Genomic DNA, 17981 nt, shown 5'->3' with positions numbered 1-17981 from the left:
TCCCATTCCAACCTCCCTCCCTCTTTCTTCTCCTCCCATGCCCCTCCCACAGTTCACTGATAGGGGAGGTCCTCCTTCCCTTCCCTCTGACCCTAGCCTATCAGGTCTCCTCAGGAGTGGCTGCACTGTCTTCCTCTGTGGCCTGGTAAGGAGAGGTGATCAAAGAAAGCCTCAATGCTCTGCTCCTTAAGCAATTCTGCATTCTTTCCTTCCCATGCTGGACCATCTCCGTTTTCCTTCTGGACTGACTACACTTGATACTTGGTACAAACAGGATCAGGTACTACCGTCACGTTGTAGCTAGCTTCTTTTAAATTGCACAATTCCCCCGTGGTTCAGCCATGCTGTAGTGTGCTTCACAGGACATTTCTTACTTCTTGTACCAGAACATTCATCCTTCATAACCAAAACAGAGGACAAGGTGCTTCTCAGCACTAAACCCATGTGAATGGACAGGTGAAGTACAAACTATCCTGTGCCAAGACAAGGGTGTCCCTGCTCTGTCAGGATCTACAGTCAGTACCCCAGCCTCAGAATGCTATTCACTGGTGCATACCAGCGACTTCAAACAGAGGTCTGCAAAAGGAGTGTGTTAGCTCAGCCGCATGGCATCTTTATGAGATAAGTTAGGACACTTCACCCTCGTTCAACTTCGTATACTTAATGTTTGCTTCATTCTATCCTCAGGACTCTGAGGAAATCACTATCGGGGGAAAATAGCGAGGTAGGAAAATTGACACTATCCAAATTAAAGCCTCCATAACATATGCTTTAAACCCATACCCCCTTACATTAATGGCAACTTTGTTGTCTTAACAGTAAAACAGGCTAAGAATCTCATACCCAAGTGACTGAGACCAGAAGTGTTTCAGATTTCATATTTTTATAAAGATAAGGAATATTTTTTTAAGGGATGGAATCCAAGTTCAAACACAAAATTCACTCTATGTCTACTTTCCTTACCAAATGTTTCACAAAATTAACCTTTAATTCTCTCACGTCCATCATGCAGCACTCTGAAGTCAACAGAGGTCTTAGGAAAAATACTACTGGCTAGCCAATAAAGAACTGGTTGAAAGGGGTTAGAGCTTAAGGCTTAGTGGTTAAAAATACTTATTAGCATCAAACAACCCCCAAATGGAATTTCACTTCTTTTTGGAGTTTTTCTCAACATCAAATAACAACATCACTGACAGAATATTTAAAATAGTAAGTAACAATTACAGTTCAGTTCCTAGTGGCAGCAATGCTATAAAGCAGTTCTAGAGGAGGACCTTCAGCTTTCTGTGCTTTCTGAGACTAAAACCACTTTCTCTGTTCCTTGCTTTTTCCCCTACTGACACTACAAAACCCAACTGCTCATGATCCAGGTGTCACGCTGTTTATGACCTCAGTCCCCTGGATATGATCTGTCCTGTCTATTCGCCCAAGCTGTTAATCAACTTAAATTTAACATGTAGCTAATCTGGGTTCTCGTTTGATCTCCAGGACAGCCCTTCTAACCACTTCCTTCCCCTGTGCACAGTGACTGGGCTGGGTTCACACTCTCATCATCAACATCCTTGCCCTGAGCCATGATTCCTCTCTAGACATCACAGAGGCTCCCCGGATCACTTCCTGGCATGAGGTATCCCGTAGGAGAGGCTTGCTTAATAACCAGACTCAGGCAGTTTAACCAATCTGGGACATGATCAGACACACATGTAGGTTCATCCCGGGTCAGAAATCTGACTGTCAAGAAGTGCTAGAAGCCGGGGAAGGGGCTGAGCTTATCGATAATCTTACTACCACTGGCATCAGCTCTCTGGCTACCTTTCTAGGCCACAACACATGTAGAGAATGCCCACAGCCTCAGGAACACATTCACTGAAGCCTGATAGGAAACCCAGAGGCAGAATCTCAGAGCAGAGATCTAGAGTCCCCACTGACATACAAAGGGGAATGGAGGTCATTTCTACCTCTAAGCTTTGAGGACATTTGTTACGAAACAAGAGATAATAAAAGTTTTTACTCCAACTTCTAGCTTTCTTTCTTCTCAGTAACATCTTTTATCTGAAAGTATCTATTTCACGGAATACAAAAACAACCAAACCTCACCAAGATGGCATTGGAAATGTTCTACTTTCTTTCAGCCACACTCGGCAAAGAGAGATCAGTCTTCTCAGATGCTAGCAGTGACTAAACAGATATTCTACTTGGTTTTATTGTGTGGGACAGCCAGATTAAATGGGCCAACTACATAATTAAGACACAAAAAATGTGTTTAATAGTATAATAATAAATAGTTCAATATAGTGGGAGTTAAATTCATTTCCAAATAAAACTAATTTTAATTGTAGAATACATAAGCCATTAAGAGTTCTACTTGAAATCCTCAAAATTTTGCAAAAAAAAAAAAAAAAAAATTTGATTTGGTCCTCTAAAGACCTTTGGCATAAGGAACTGATACAAGGTTCAGAGATAGTTACATATTTCCACATATTTAACTAATTTAATAGCATCTAGGCTGGGTGATGTCAGCACACCCCTTTAATCCCAGCACTAAGGAGGCAGAGGTATGTGATCTCTGTGAGTTCAAGGCCAGCCTGTCCTACAAAGCAAGTTGCAGGATAGCCAGGGATACACAAAGAAACCCTGTCTCAAATAAACAAAACAAAACTTAACATAAATAAATATAAATCAATTTCTGCTGGGATAAGAAGAAATACTTCAAGTATGTAAATTTCACCTATCTATCTTAAAGTAAAAACCACCTAAGCTTTCTGAAACCAAAAATATCAACTTGTCAACTAAAAAGCATTAAAATCTTAAGAAAAATACTAGATTTTCATAGTGTCATGTCTTGATTTTCTTATGTTACACTTAAAAAGTACTTTGTGAAAGTAGCGAATACTGTAAGATACATTTCCTTTAAAATGAAAAATGAAGATGAGTGGTTCACTTCTGAGTATGTAACATGACTTCCCCAAAAGCAAATCATACACGAGCCAGCATTTTAACTGTGAGAATCTACACAGACTAAGGCAAGTACAAAGTATTTTGGCAAAAATCCCACGTGGCTTACTAAGAAGAAAGACTTTGGTAAAGACACCAATACCCAGGGTGGTGGGACAGGCTGTCATCCCAGCACCGGGGAAGCAGAGGACAAAGAATCGAAACTTAGAGGCCAGTTTGGGCTAAACAAAAAATGTCAGTCAAACCAGGGGTACTGGTCATGGCTCTGTCTCAAAAAATTATATCCATGCATAAATGCACACACATACATACATACATACATGCTCATATGCATGCATTCATGCCTATTAAGAATGTGACATGAAACTGAATTGGAGGCTCCAGTTCTGGCAGAGGCTCTTACTATCCTCAAGTCCACTGCAGTGTTTTCATCCAGGGCAACTACCTTCAGACTCCTCCCCCTGCTTAGCATCCCCAACTGAATGTATTTGTTGTCCCAGTTTCAGCATTGCCACCTGGCAGGTAACATCTCATCAGGCCAGTTCAGAATCACTAACAAAGACCTGGGAAACTCCAAGAGTCAGAACCTGGGACACACTGGCAAGCCTGTGTATGAACACCTCCAGGTGACACTGGCAGCCCTCCAGGAGACGCTGAACTACAGCGCAAAGCTTCTCAAGGCTTCTCGGAGGAACCTGTGTGCAATGTCCTAGAGAGCATGTTCTGAAATCCCACCCACCCTATTCCAGCAAGGAGGTTACTACACAAAACAGTGTGTTTTTAATGGGGTGACAGTTGAGACCACAGGCAGATCACTGTGAACGGCCTTTGCATGCTTCACCCCTCCTGCACTCTGCTTCTACCTGTTTATCGGTTTGCAGCAGTGTTTAAAGGGAAGAGTGACCTTATTTCTCACAATGAGCCCTGAGAGGGCTCTGAATAGACTCAATCCTCTGTTAATTCTACCATGGAAGAGCCTCCAAGGCCTGATGAGATCATCCCACAACGAGAAGTAGAAGAAAAGATGTGTTAGAAACAAAGCAGCCTCTACAGGGAATGGGCAAAGCCAACAGATACTGGGATGCTACAGTGTCAGCCCAGGAATTCAGGAAAGAAGGATGCTCATCCACCACACTGCATGCTCAAACTTCCATGCACCAACCCAGCCCCCTTTGCACAGCAGTTCAGCCTGGAGAGGGCTCCCCTGACCTCATATTAGGCAGCAACCTTCCTTCCCACCATGCTCCCTCAGGGATTCTGGTTCAGTAATTTAAAGGACATACATTTCACGAATTCCACCACCTAAAGGCCTTTCTGATATAGGAAATTACTATTGATTCAGCCTCAGAAGTGTAAGGCTGGGGCATTTCCCAAGGAGAGATGGCATCACGACCCTGTATCATAAGCTTCCATGGGTACACACACACACACACACACACACAACCAATGTGCTAGTACAATGGTTTTGGCACATCCTGTTATAATACTCTTTTACCTTCACAGGGTGAAGACACTATTAACAGCAGGAATTCGAGTGAAAGAATCTCTGCTGTAAGTACAGCCCAGGCAACCTATACCCAGAGACAGCATACTAACTGCAAGCCCAGCCTCTGGGAAGGGAGGCCCTGTGAGCACGCTAACATGGGCGACTTCAGCACGGAAGCTGGAGTAACTAGTAAGGTTAAGGGAGGGGACAGCCCAGGTTGAGCAAAAGTCAGAGCCTGTGACAGCCCTCATCACAGCAAGCTCAGGCTCACGAGTCTTCAGACACAAGAGGAAGGAAGACACTACCCAGCTCGTGCCTCCACAGACGACGGCCATCTCCCAAACAACGTGAAGGCTGTCCTATCTGCGTACCAGTGCCTGTGTGATCCAAACAGGGCCACAGCTGACGACCCACAACTGGGATTCCCGAGACCTGAAGTTTCAAGGCGATAGTTTCCTTTTTCAGATTTTCGGATATTTGCACAAATGTGACTGAATGAGAGCATCTCAGGAGCTAGGATGCTTCAAAAAAAAAAGATCTCAAACTTTTTGAAGGAATAGATTTCTGAAATATTCGGATTTCAGGATATTCGGATATTGGAGGGAACTGAGGAATGCTGAATGTGCGATAACAACCCTGAGGGAGTCCAGTGAATTATAGAAACTCAGATGCCAATCCCTGGGGCCCTTCTTATCTAACCCTATTGCCTTATGGAGAGAGAACGGGCATGAGGCCAGCTTGGCGTGGTGTGTGCTCAGGGAGACCATTTTTGCCTGTAGCCACTACTACGCTCCCTTCTGCTCGTACACAACCATCTGCTTAGCAGAGTGCTGCCAAGAACATGGAGTCAAGGAATTGCAAAGTCTTGCATTGCAGCACTCAGGAGAGACAGCAAGCCACAGCTGTGGAGCGCAGACTGTCCTGGGTTTTTCCATAGCCACGATAAAAAGTAAAACAGAAACAAGTAATGGGCAGTATTATAGCTTTAGCTTAAAAAAATCTAGGAAAATCATCATTTCAGCAAGTAATTAGTATATAAGTTGATAGTTACTATTTTTCATTATTTTATCAAATTAAATTATCCAACCTGGGTGTATTTCCACACTTAGAGGAAGGACATCTCAGTTCAGGATGGCTAAATTTTCAATGACCAGTGAGCAGGTGGCCGGATATCGTAACAGAAGGTTTTTCGAATGACCAGGCAGCATAAAACAGAAAGGAAGTAAAATGAACTTCGGACTAAAGAAAGAGCAGGTGTGGAGGCTGAAATGGTCAGCAAGAGGTTGCAGATGCAGGAGCCAAGCCAGGAAAAACCCGATACTTTGGTCTAATGTGACAAGCTGGTATCTTAGCTGACTCAGATGTGAGTACAGCAGAGGCAGGAAGATGACAAGGGGAAAGATTTCCAAGTTAGAAACTAAGACGGGGATACCCCAAGAATACAAAAAAGACCCAGGAAGGGCAGAAATACCACAGCCAGGGGGCTGAGGGGGACCCGGCTGAGGCATCCAAGGGTTCTCAGTTTCCAGTGAGCTTCCAAGCATGATGAAAAACAGCTGAGGAGTTTGACCTGCCTTCTGCCTGCAGGCTGGAGGCCCTGGCTCAGGAGTGCATGCCTGGTGGGAAACCGGCTCCTTCATGGGAAAGAACTCATCCCTTTCTAGGGAAAGCGTCCTAGTTTCTGGCTGCTGTGATAAACACTATCATCAAAAGCAACTTGGGGAATGAGAGGGTTTGTTTGATTACAACTGGTTACAATGGGTAACAATTCACCCTCAAGGGACGCCAAACAAGAACTGAAGGGGAGCCTCCTGAGGAATGGTGTTCCCGGCTGGCTTTCCATGGCTTGCTCAGCTAGGTTTTAAATACAGCCCAGGACCACCTGTCCAGGGGTGGCATCCTACAGTGGGATGTGTCTTCCTACATCGCCTAGTAATCAAGAGAGTGTCCTACAAACACCCTCACCGATCTAGGGGAGGCAATTCCTCAGTGGAGATCCTCTCTTCCAAGGTTGTTCTAGGGTTGTTTCAAGCAGAGGAAAACCATCCAGCACTGTGGGTTTCCCAAGTCGCCACAGAGATGCAGCTAATGCACTGAAAACTGTGGGAGCACAGCACATGTGTGCTGCTGCGGAATAAAGTCGATTATAAGAATCCCATTGCTTTACACACCAAAACGGGAGGGAAGCATGCATTCTGACACAATACTCTGCTTGAATTACTTTTTCTTCAGAGAGGGGAACCTTAAGCCATCTAGGCTGCCACTACAGTGGATAGTATTTTATAAAGTACTCTAGACAGAGCGGCCTATAAGCAGAAATTTATTTCTCGCAGTCTGGAGATCAGAAGTCCAAGGTGGAGCTGTCTACGGATCTGTTATCTGGTAAGGCTCCACTTCCTGCATCATATATGATAGCTTATTACTATCTCCTCAGGAGCAGGGAGATGAAGAACCTCTCTCTGGCTCTTTTATGAGGGTACTAATACGGTACTAATATCATCTGTGGAAGCCTGCTCCCTCCTGGTTTAATGACATTCCAGAGCTCCCCAGTACTAGCACTTTGGGTATTAAAAGCAACGGTGTCAAGTGTATCAGTTCTAAAGATGATGCTCAATGCTAAATAACAGTGCCAGGAACATAGATGGAATTGTAAAGGCCTACCCCCCTTTTTTTTTTTTAAATTATGATGATTTCTTTAGATGGACTTAAGGAAAAACAAACCAGTCATAAGCAATCAAATGTTCTCAACTGAATAGTGTTGGAAAAAATACTAAAAGCGCCCACTTTCTTTGTGGAACTTCCTACATTAGATTAAAAATGATACCTGGCATCAGAGCAAACCCATTTGCTGTTGAAATCAGATAGCGTATATTTATAAGTTCCAAAACATTTCCCTCTCTACTTTAAATATCAAAAACAAATGAGCGCAGTAATTATGCAAAACTGCTTTTATCCCTTACACCTGAATGGAAGCAATGCTGGGCATTAACGGTGAAATGGGCAGCCACCTGGTCTAGACAGAGCTTGACGCTAGTTTGTAGTAAGCATGACCACCACCATACACCCCTTGTAGAGTCGGCAGAAGGGTACCCAGGGCACGCTCTTTCCCCTTGCCAGACAGTCTACACTAGACAAAAATATGTGTACCCTGATAAGCTTCTGTCTCACAGAACAGACACAGAGAACCAGAGCAGCTATGCAAGATGCAGCCATCAACCAAGGGCAGCTCTGTAAGACGCAGCCATTAACTGAGTTCATGCCAGATGTGCAAAATGCAGCCTTCAGCTGAGGGCAGGTCTATAGATGCAGCCATCCACTGAAATTACCTCCGTAAGATGCAGCCATCCACTGAGCTCGTGGTGGATGTGCTGGTAGGAAGGGAGATGCTACAAGCTAGCCCACAAGGTTCTACAGAGGAACAAGGCTTAGGGGGACCTAGTCAGCTCATTTCAATCTACTAGGCAAACCATTATCTTCCCAGAATGATTTAAAAACATTCACTTGAATCAGTGAGGCACACTAACCATACCACAGGTACATGATGGCTAAGGTTCCAGGCCAATCTGCATGACCCGGAGGGTACCCAGATATTTTGTCTCGACATTATTAGCAACTGTGCCCATGTTTCCAGACGGGGTTATCACTGAACTGGTGGACTAGGTGCAACAGCTGGCCCACCACAAAGTGGGTAGGCATTCTATCACCACACAGAACAAAAAGGTGAAAGAAAATTAATCCACTCATAGTCTTCCCGGTTCTCTGCCTGGCTGTTTGAGCTGGACCATCTCTTTTCCTGACCTTAGTCTGGAATCCATCCCATTGGCTGGCCTTGTTTCCCGAGTTTGTAGACACCATACCAAGGGCTACCTCAGCCTCTTCAACACATGAACCACTTCCTTCTCGGACAGCCCTGACTACTGCAAGGCATATGCATTAATGCTGTCAGATACGATGCAAAACTGGAAGTCAGATGAAGATACTTAAGTATTCCAGACACAAAACGTATGAAGATTTGTTGCTGCATCGGTGCGCTTAATTAAAAGGTCCTGCGATGTGGCTTCTTTCTTGCTGACTCTCAGTACCTAAGAATCAGAATGCTTCAAGAGGAGAGAAGGTTCCAGAAAACCCTCAGGGTAAACAGCAATTGAGGATTAACAAGCAAAACAGCCCGGTCCTGTGCTATGCTAGCGAACGCTGAAAGGAGAAAAACCTGCAGGAGCAATCAGATAAGCAAGGAAGAAAAGTCACATGAGTGGGCGCACACAGCGTGCTAATGTGAGGGCACAGCCACTTCCACCTGGGAAAACAACAAGCAGCCTGTGATGCTCACACTGAACACGGAGCAGGTCTCCAACCCGCCCCCTCCTTCCCTCCCTTGCTCACTCCCAATTTGGGGCATGTGGGACACTCATCACTTCTGAAGGAAAAGTTTTTGTTTTCGTTTTAATTCAAACAGACCACAAACCTTTTCTGGTACTACTTAAGAACAGTGGAAGCCCAACTGCTGCCCCGTTGATTGAGCCTTTGAGGCAAAGTGGGATGATGATCGTGGGGAAGCCAGGAGAAACTGCCCCCCCCCCCCAGAGCTGGGGCCCCGCCATTGCCTTGTCACTCCTGTGTCTCCAGTGGATCAGCTTTAGACTCCTCCTTGTTTTTGTTATAAAAAGTACCAAATTCCAAAAAAAAAAAAAAAGAATATTTCAAGTACCCGCAAAATAAGTATTTATATAGTGATTATAATATTCTCCTCCAGTGCGAACCATAAATACAAATTTACAACTAACAACTGCTACAATATCTTCAGTAAATCAAAGAACTAAGTTTCTGCACAGTCAGCCCCATCCCCTCAAATCTGACAGCCACCCTGGGCAAGCCTAATGGGTTAGGTTGCATCCCACAGACCTCGGAGCCAGGTAGGCAACAATGCTGGAGTCAACCGACTCTGGGTAGCACCTAGTCATCGAGAAACCAGTGGTTATTTCTCTCATTCGCTCATGGTCACTCCAAACAAGAACCAAGTTTGATTAGGGAAAAAAAAAATAACCCACAGCATTCCAATTAATGACTATGTAAAAGAACACAGAGAGGTGAAAAACTAAAGAGTTTTTTTAAATTATTTGTTTGTTCATTTATTTACTTAACACACATGAGGGCTCTATCTGCATGAATGCCTGCAGGCCAGAAGAGGGTATCAGATCGCATTTCACATGGTTATGAGAGACGGTGTGGTTGCTGGGAATTGAACTCAGGACCGCTAGAAGAGAAGCCAGTGCTCTTAATGGCTGAGCCATCTCTCTAGTGAGAGAGTAAAAGGGTTTTTAAATGCACAAATCACAGCCAAATCGGCAAAGAGCCTCCCAGTTCCCTTTACACTGTGATTTGCCACTGGTCCCGACTTACCAAGTGCCCGATTCCCAAAAGCCTATTACTCATAGCTGTGGCAGTGCTACGGACGGTGAGCACCCAGGGCCTGTGCACGCTAAGCAAGTGTCTGCGACTCAGACAGCTTTGACAAGAGTGGGAATGGTGGCCCTCCGTGAGCCAAGGAAAGACAGGTGACTAATGTGGCTACAAGTGGCTGTGACTAAGTGCACGCACGCCCAGGATTATGGGGTATTTGCACGGGGCCTGAACCTTGTGTTTTGTTTACCAAACTTCACACAATGAGGATGCAACAAGCAACCAGCAAGCCCTGTGAGCCGACAAGTGTTGTTCTTTCTAAAAGGATGATTTCCTTTTGAAAGCTGCAGACAGCACTTAAAACAAAGCACCAGCAGGTCGCAGTGATGAGGGACAGTAACTAAGCAGGGATGGGGAGAAGAATCCATTGTCTAGAGTAGCAGCCGACAGGGGCTGTCATCCCGATGTCAAGCTGGCGGAGAATGCAATGGTTCCAGGGTACTGGGCAACTGGAGAGTAAGCTCGGGCCACGCTCACACAGGTGACACTTCCCTACCACCTTCACTCCTGTCACTTCTAGAATGTTTTATTAATAGGTATATTTCTATAGATTCCTGTCATGTGTGTGCACAACTGTGTAGAGGTCAGAAAATGATGTCGGATCTCCCGGAGCTGGAATCATAGGTCACCTGACATGGGTGCTAGGAACAAACTCAGGTCCTCTGGAAGAGCAGTTAGTGATTGAGTGATCTTTTTATTAATTTTTGAGTGATCTTCTTTTCATTCATTCATGAATTTATTTACTTAATTACTTTTTTTTTTTTTTTTTTTTTTTTTGGTTTTTCCACAGTTTCTCTGTAGCTCTGGCAGTCCTGGAACTCGATTTGTAGACCAGGCTGTCCACGAACTCACAGTGATCCCATAGCGGTGTTGGAAGTAGGGACTAACTGAACTTCACAGAGCCAGTCTGCACCCCCACGCTGACTGGACGTGGAGACCTGTGCCTCTTCTCAAGGAGCCTACCACTGGCTACAAGTACACTTTGACCTGGGCTTCCCAGGGCCTGAGCCTGCACAGTGTTATCACAGAGGAGCAGTGTGGATCTTCTAGTCTAACAAACACTGCTCCTTCTCACCCCAACACCTGGATAATGACTTCCTAGTTCTACTCCCCCCTCCCAAGAGCCACTGTCTGACCCCTCCCCGAAACTGAGTTTCCAAATCTGCAAATTAAAGCCAGGTCTTCAGATCAATCCACCAGTTCCTATCATACACAGAATGAATGGTGAGAACACACACACAGTGGTCTGCAAGGCCAACAGCTGAACAGGTGACCTGGTTCCTTTGTCTCTCCTTACTACGGGGCATTTGCATAAACCATCATATTGTCAAACACCCTTCGAATGTTGCCTTGTTTTTGTTTTGATTTTTAAACTCACTAAAGCCCTCTCTCCTCAAGACTCTCCAAAACCACATGGCCCCAGGTGGGACATCTTGCCCATCCTCAACTTCACTTGGAATTTCTTCAAGTTAGGCTTTTGCATACTCTTTTAATTCAGTGCTTCTCAACCTGTGGGTTGCAACCTCTTTGGGGGCGGGGGAGGTGTCACATTTTAGATATTTACACTACGATTCATAACAGTAGCAAAATTACAGTCATGAAGTTGCAACAAAAATAATTTTATGGTTGGGGGTCACCACAGCATGAGGAACTGTATTAAAGGGTCGCACACAGCACAGGGAAGGTTAAGAACCACTGATTTACTGTCCGTTTGCCCACATTGCACTCCAAAGCCTTCTGAGATTAGTTTTGATTATCAACTTGACAGGGTCTGGAATCACCTAGGCAACAAGCCTTCAATCACAACTATAAGGGATGATTTGGGTGAGGTCAGCCTCTGAACATGACTGTGAAGGATGCTCTTGATTTAGGTGAGGTTAGGTGAGATTAGATGAGGTGGGAAGCCCTACGGCCCGATGTGGGCAGGACTATTCCCTGGGCTTCTATCCTGGGCTGCATAAAAACAGAAAGATAGCTGGGCAGAAGCGAACGCCTCCTGCTGCTTCCTGACCGATTGCAGTGTCAATGCCCCATGCTGCTGCCTCTGTGACTCCCCCGAACTGTGAGACAAAATAAATCTTTCTCCTCTAAGTTGCTTTTGTCTGATACTAAATCATAGCTGCAGGACACATAGTTACAGGAAAAACAATTAATACAAGCCATGAATAAGCAGGGACCACATCTTTTCCTGGCTAGTATTTATTAAAAAAACAAAACAAACAAACAAACAAAAAAACCCTCACACATGATCAGTGCTCTGCAAATAATTTTTAATATAGGGCAAATTATTAACTATATTCTTTTGCATTACTTTTTTCTTTTTTTTTTTTTACTAAGTTTCAGTTTTTGGGACCAAAGCATCACTGGCAAGGGTGGTCATTTTGAAGTATTATCCAAGATTCTTCTTTAACAATACACCTAAAAGGTAAAAAAAAAAAAAAAACAACCTTCTTGTGTCAGTAGGAGTGGAAAAAAACTGCTTTTCAATACAACACAAAGACCCCCAAATCCCACGTGCTTAGGATTGTTTTAAAAGGCCTTATCTGGACCTGGACAATTTCAAACCACATTGATGTTGGCCTGAAGCATAAACCACACCATGGAATTCTTACAATTCTTCCAGAAACCTGTCTGCTAAATGACACAGTTTCCTGGAGCTGAGGTGTTTTCCTTTGGATCTGCATCCAAATCATTTACAATTTTAAACTCTAGTACAACTGAAAATTGTGCAACGCTCTGACAATGCTAGAAGAAAGGGAAGCTATCTGTTTGGCTACTAAGCTTTAAAGGCTTGTATGATGGGGAAGTAGGGGAGTGTGAAGGCCCACAAGCAGGAGGTCTCCTATTGTGACAAACGTCATCATATGAAAACGATTAAAATTTCACCCAGTCCCTTCCCCTTATACACAGGTAGAAAGCAAAGGTGTCAAAAGGCAAATACATATAAGTATAAGTTTATGAATTTTAGATCACAGAATAATCATTAAGAGACTTGCTCAAGTTGTCTACAAACAGGATGAAAAAGGATTACAACCGAGTAGAAAAGGTTGGCCCGTATCTTAATTATTGCCATCATTGCTATAAACAATGAAAACACACACACACACACACACACACACACACACATTCCCACAGCTATCATTCAATTCTTTTATGTCCACCATCCATGTCAGAACTTTCATTGCATGGTTCCACCAAACTTTGGGGCCAGCACTGTGCCGGAGACAGCTGCTCTTTTCAGGGCTTCTCAAGTACTACCCGTTTATATCACTATTTGTATTTCTGTAGGGTGGTCACCTCAGAAGCACCACCCATCATTGTTCTTTTTTTAAATTAAGTTAACGCTGCCCCTCAACTGTCGAGCAAATCCAGCAGCAACTAGAAACAGAGCAGAGATTCGCTTCAGCCAGTCACAGTCCTACCTAGCCCATGAAAGCGATCAGAGTAAACCAGCTCACTGAAGGAAAGAAACACAACAGAGCTGGGGCTGTCGTGCCCCAAACAGACCCAACACGTTTCACTGCCTCAGTGTCTAAGCTGTCTTTATTAGCTTCTTATCTAATTCAAAGACATTCAACTGCCAGCCCTCTCAACTCCTAAAACAAGTCATCTTTGCCATGAATTATGAGAAACTTCTAGGGAGAAGAAAAAAAAAATTTAAAGCTCAGTTTCCCCTAGTTTTAGACTGTTTGGTGATCAAGTACTACCCAGAAAATCCAAATCCGATCACCGCGTGATTAGACTGGCTAATACCAAACCCTCCCAAAAACTGAGCAGTCAGCTCCAGCCAGCTAAAAGGAAGAGAAGCTTTTCCTCGCTGGGCAGCAGAAAAGCCCCTGGACCCCGGCACTTACACACATCTTTCTACTGACGAGGCACACACGTCACTACATTCACCCACAGAAAGCAGATAACAGCAAAACTATTGTCTGTGAGAGAAGTAAGGGCGAGCCCGGAGATATACTGCTCACAGGACTGACTTTCAGAGGTAACTGCTTATGAGCCAGAAAATGAGAGAGAGAGACAGACAGAGACAGACCAGAAAGAGGGAGAGAGGGCAGCCTGAGACAGTTTTCCCTACATAAATTCAAGAGGCTAGTAGGTTCCTTACCATTTGTCTCTCTGTGTTGAAGGTCCATATTGAAAAAAGAAGAAGTCCAAGTTAGCTAGAGGCCCTTGGCTTAGGTTGGTCCACCTGACCCTGACACGGAAAAATGAAAGTGAGGAGCACACCTAGTGTATTTCATTAAGCAGTGTGCATTTAGCCTCTAGAACATTATAGAACTCCCAAACGAGAACACATTTTCCAGGTAAATGTCCCCCCAAAAGTTACAGATACACAGAGGAAACTTAAGGAGCCATGTCATTCCTAACACTAGTGCATGCTGGTGTTTGTTAGCCTGGGCCTTTTCAAGGCTGACAGGCACTGGCACAGATTATCCTTCCCTAATAGTCTCTAAGCATACCTGTGCCTCAGCTGAGCTGCCACAGTTCCCCACAGCACCACCTGCTGTCGCTGGGCTGAACCTACAGCAGCTCAGCTTCGGGAGACCCCAAGACTTCATGCAAAGCCTTTCTGTAGCTAAACACTGAAGAATGAAAAGGACTGTAAGTCAGAGTCAGTGGTGGGGTAGAGGGTAAACTGATAGCTAACCGACTCATGTAAAATATCTAAACTCTGAGTGTCACCTTTTGGTTACTGAATATGCAGTGGGTAGTTTTATTTTTCTCTCAACCGTTTAGTCTTGAGATGTCGACCCCAAGGCTTTAAGGTTAGAGTCTGAGGGGGCAAATACTTCCACTAATGACAAGCACGGAGCGTGTAAATTAACTGTTACGTCAGTGTGATATTTTCACCTGGAAACTGAAAGCCTAGAGAAGAGGGTGATGTGAAGACAACGTTCACAGCGGAGAACTTCTGTTTAAGCCCTTCATGGACAGCTAGGCTCTTAGAGACAACCAGTTCCTATTATGAAACCCGCCAGGCCATGACTGGATTCAGACTCCTAGACCCGCCAAATATCAATCCCCGCTTTCAAGCCACTGAGGACACACAGAGCCAGCAGCTTGTCAGTCTCACGAAAACAACCCAACCTCAATTCTGATCTAAAATTACACAGGCTCAAAATAGAGCGTACTGTAAAAGATCTGGGATGAAAACAAACAGAAGAACCATTTTTCTTTTCCTAAACAGCAAAGCCATAGACTGAAATGAAAATAAAAATAGTTAACATTTCTCTGTCTGCCAGGCCCTATGTTAAGGCCTTTGCAGCTTTTCAGGTTCAAGAAGTAATGTCATCCCTGTATTCAAGTCACGATTTTAAGGTAAATAATCTAAGAAACGTCACAGATTAAATGTAATGGGGTAAATCAATGGCATGTTACCATCAACTTGCCCTTACCTTAAAACAACTACGATTAACAAATACCTCATTTGAATGAGCAGATTGTAATACCACAAAATGAATACAAATACAAACAATAATAACAACAACAGCAACACAGGTACATGGCTTAGGATGGTGGATGCTAAATAACTCACACCAACAGAGGAAATGAAAATGGAAGTCATATTATTCATTCAGAAAAAAATGCTGATTCCGCTATCATATTCCTCTGCAAAAATAGACTCGGCAGTCCTCACAAGCCAGCCACGCACTGTTGTCACAGATGTGCGCCAGATTTTCACAGGACATAACTTGGCTGTGGGGGGAAACGCAGAATCTGCCTGAACCTTAGGCAGAAAAGAATGCCTGTTCTTTCTTGGAGGGGGACTGGAGTTAGTGTCAATAAATCTGAATAGCAACTTGAAAGGGTTAAAAAGCTGGGCGTCAGGTGCCCACTTCGGGAAGTAATAAGGCAAAGTTATCTCCTCTTCCTTCTCTACTGGCTAGAATGGAGAGACTTGTCAGTGCTTTTACACCATCAGGCTCTTGGTCTAACAAAAGGAGGGCAGCCCAGACATCAGCTTCCCACAGCCAAGCATTGTCGCCAAGTTCTGAGCGCCGCTAGGTGACAGGGGCATGAGTGAGCTGGGACCAATTTTATTCTATTTCCAACATGCATGCTTTCAAAGAAAACAGAGACAACCGAGCTGTGGGCAGACTGCTGGAGGGGGGTGGGGTGGGAAGGGGGGTAACAAACTTTCAGAACCCCGGGATCTGCATTCCTGCAGGAACTGGCAGCACACGGACGCGCCCACGGGGTGACCTGGGTGGAGATGCAACACGGAGTGGGGCCGGGGGCCGCCGCGTCCTCACCCACCCTCTCCCCACAGCGCTCCTTCCGTGCCCGGGCCTCGCCTCCAGGCCAGGGCGCGCAGCCGAGCGCAGGGCGGACAGCTGGTTAGGATCCCCGGCGCCCAGGCCCGGCCGGAGCGGGACCCCAGGACACACTCCCCACCCGCCAGCGCCCCAAGCTTACCTCGGCCCGCGCTCCGGCCCCTGCAAGGCGGCCAGGCCAGGCACCGGGCTTCGGAGACCACGAGGAGGAGCGTGGGCCCCGCGAGGCGCGGAAAGGCCGGGATGAAGCGGCAGCCGGGTCTCGGAGCGGACCAGGCTGGCCGAACCGGCCCAGATCGCGCGGCAGCGGAGGGCTGGGCTGACGGCGACCGCGTTTGCTCCTCCGCACCGAAGGGGCGGGCGCAGGCAGGCTCGGCGGGGGAGCGAGGGAGGGAACTTGGAGCCAGTGGCTGCAGCCCAGAGCGCGTGTCCCCTCGCAGCCGGCACGCCCCCGGAGCGCCCCGCCCCCAGCCTACCTTCCAGCCCCACCTCCCCCAGCCCCCACCCCGCTCCCGCACGCCTCCTCCCTCGCCCCCGCCCCGCCCACCTGCGTCCCGGCCACACCTCCATCAGCCCCACGCCCACCCCTGCGCCTCCTGCCCCACTCACTGCTGCCACCCCAGAGAAGCCGCCCTGGGCTGTGACACTCCCACGCTAGGACTGTGCAGACCAGGCCTGGTTGGAGATGCCAGGAGCCCACCTGATGGCCCCTTCTGGAAGATATTGTCAAATCTCCCAGTTCGCCACGTGGTTTGTAACCGGTTTTTCACCCGTGGGAGGAGGCATTTAGGAAGACTAAGAACGTTCTAATTGAGTTTCGTTAGTGAGAAATCTAAAAGTTAAAAAAAAAAAAATCTATGCATATCAAAACGACTGAACTTAAAGGCGAGTAGGGGTCACGGTATAGTCCTCAAGAAAAAACAGACAAACAAAACACTATTAAGCAAAATCTCTCTATTTTTAACCGTTACTACTTTGAAATGTAATGGCATTTTTTATGGTTTTCTGGGAAAGGCCATTTGTACGTATTTAAATTGTGCAACACTTAATTCCTTCTAGTTCGGAAATTATCAAATAAAAGTCTTATTTCTGTAATAAAATTTTGGCCGTTCACAAGAGTGCTGTGTTAGTAAGTGATGCGATGCTGGGGCTTGAGTAGAACTTTGGCGTGTAAATGAGCTCCTTGTCAGCAGATTTCACTGTGGCCTCCACTCCTACTCCAAACCCAGTGCCAGTGGAATGAGGGAAGCGATTTTTCAACATTATCATAGTGAATGCAGCCAGTTTCCAGCCAAAGCAGACCTCCACCTGGCCCCCCATACACACACACACACACACACACACACACACACACACACACACACACACTGTTTGTTTGCCCCAATTCCTTCTTTTAAGCCTTGTTTGACTGACACACAAACCTCCATTCCATGTGCCCCCAGGACATCCTAGTAAAGAATATCTTGTCTCCTGGACATAGAGACGGAAGGTGGGAGGCCATGACCTACTCAGGAAAAAAACAAGGTTCTTTCTCCTAAGTGCCTCATGTAAGGCCACAGCAGCTGACTGTACCCAGCAGAGAACAATACCAAGGCAGAAGGAAACCTCCAGAAGCAAGAGTCGGGAGAACCGACATACCCACCAACTTGTCCGCTCAGCACAGGGCTCCTCAGGAAAGCCACGCAGGAATTACCTTTCTTGCTCAGTTTTTTTCATGGGGTCCTCTTCAAAATATTGACTTTTAAATTATAAAAGATTACCCTATGCTTTGGAAATCAGAAATATAAACAGTGAGTTCT

At 45.6% G+C, this 17981-nt stretch overlaps 1 protein-coding gene across 4 annotated transcripts in view; it reads right to left on the bottom strand.

Annotated features, from left to right (window-relative positions):
* Positions 1 to 16551, bottom strand: part of Fam110b (family with sequence similarity 110 member B) — a 137372-nt gene extending 120821 nt beyond the window's left edge. For 3 of the 4 annotated variants that reach the window (XM_055603591.1, XM_055603590.1, XM_055603595.1), the window contains exon 1: positions 16325 to 16533. The gene's annotated coding sequence lies outside the window, so the exon portion shown is untranslated. Of the gene's footprint in view, positions 1 to 16324 lie in introns of all 4 variants that reach the window. The other variant, XR_008719690.1, reaches the window with a different exon arrangement.
* Between the last annotated feature and the right edge of the window lie 1430 nt (positions 16552 to 17981).

This window comes from Psammomys obesus, unplaced genomic scaffold (assembly GCF_907164565.1).
Source record: "Psammomys obesus unplaced genomic scaffold, mPsaObe1.curated_primary_1811, whole genome shotgun sequence".
In the NCBI taxonomy this organism is placed as follows: domain Eukaryota; kingdom Metazoa; phylum Chordata; class Mammalia; order Rodentia; family Muridae; genus Psammomys; species Psammomys obesus.
Note: the sequence above shows the minus strand (reverse complement) of the source record. Positions and strands in the feature narration are given on the sequence as shown.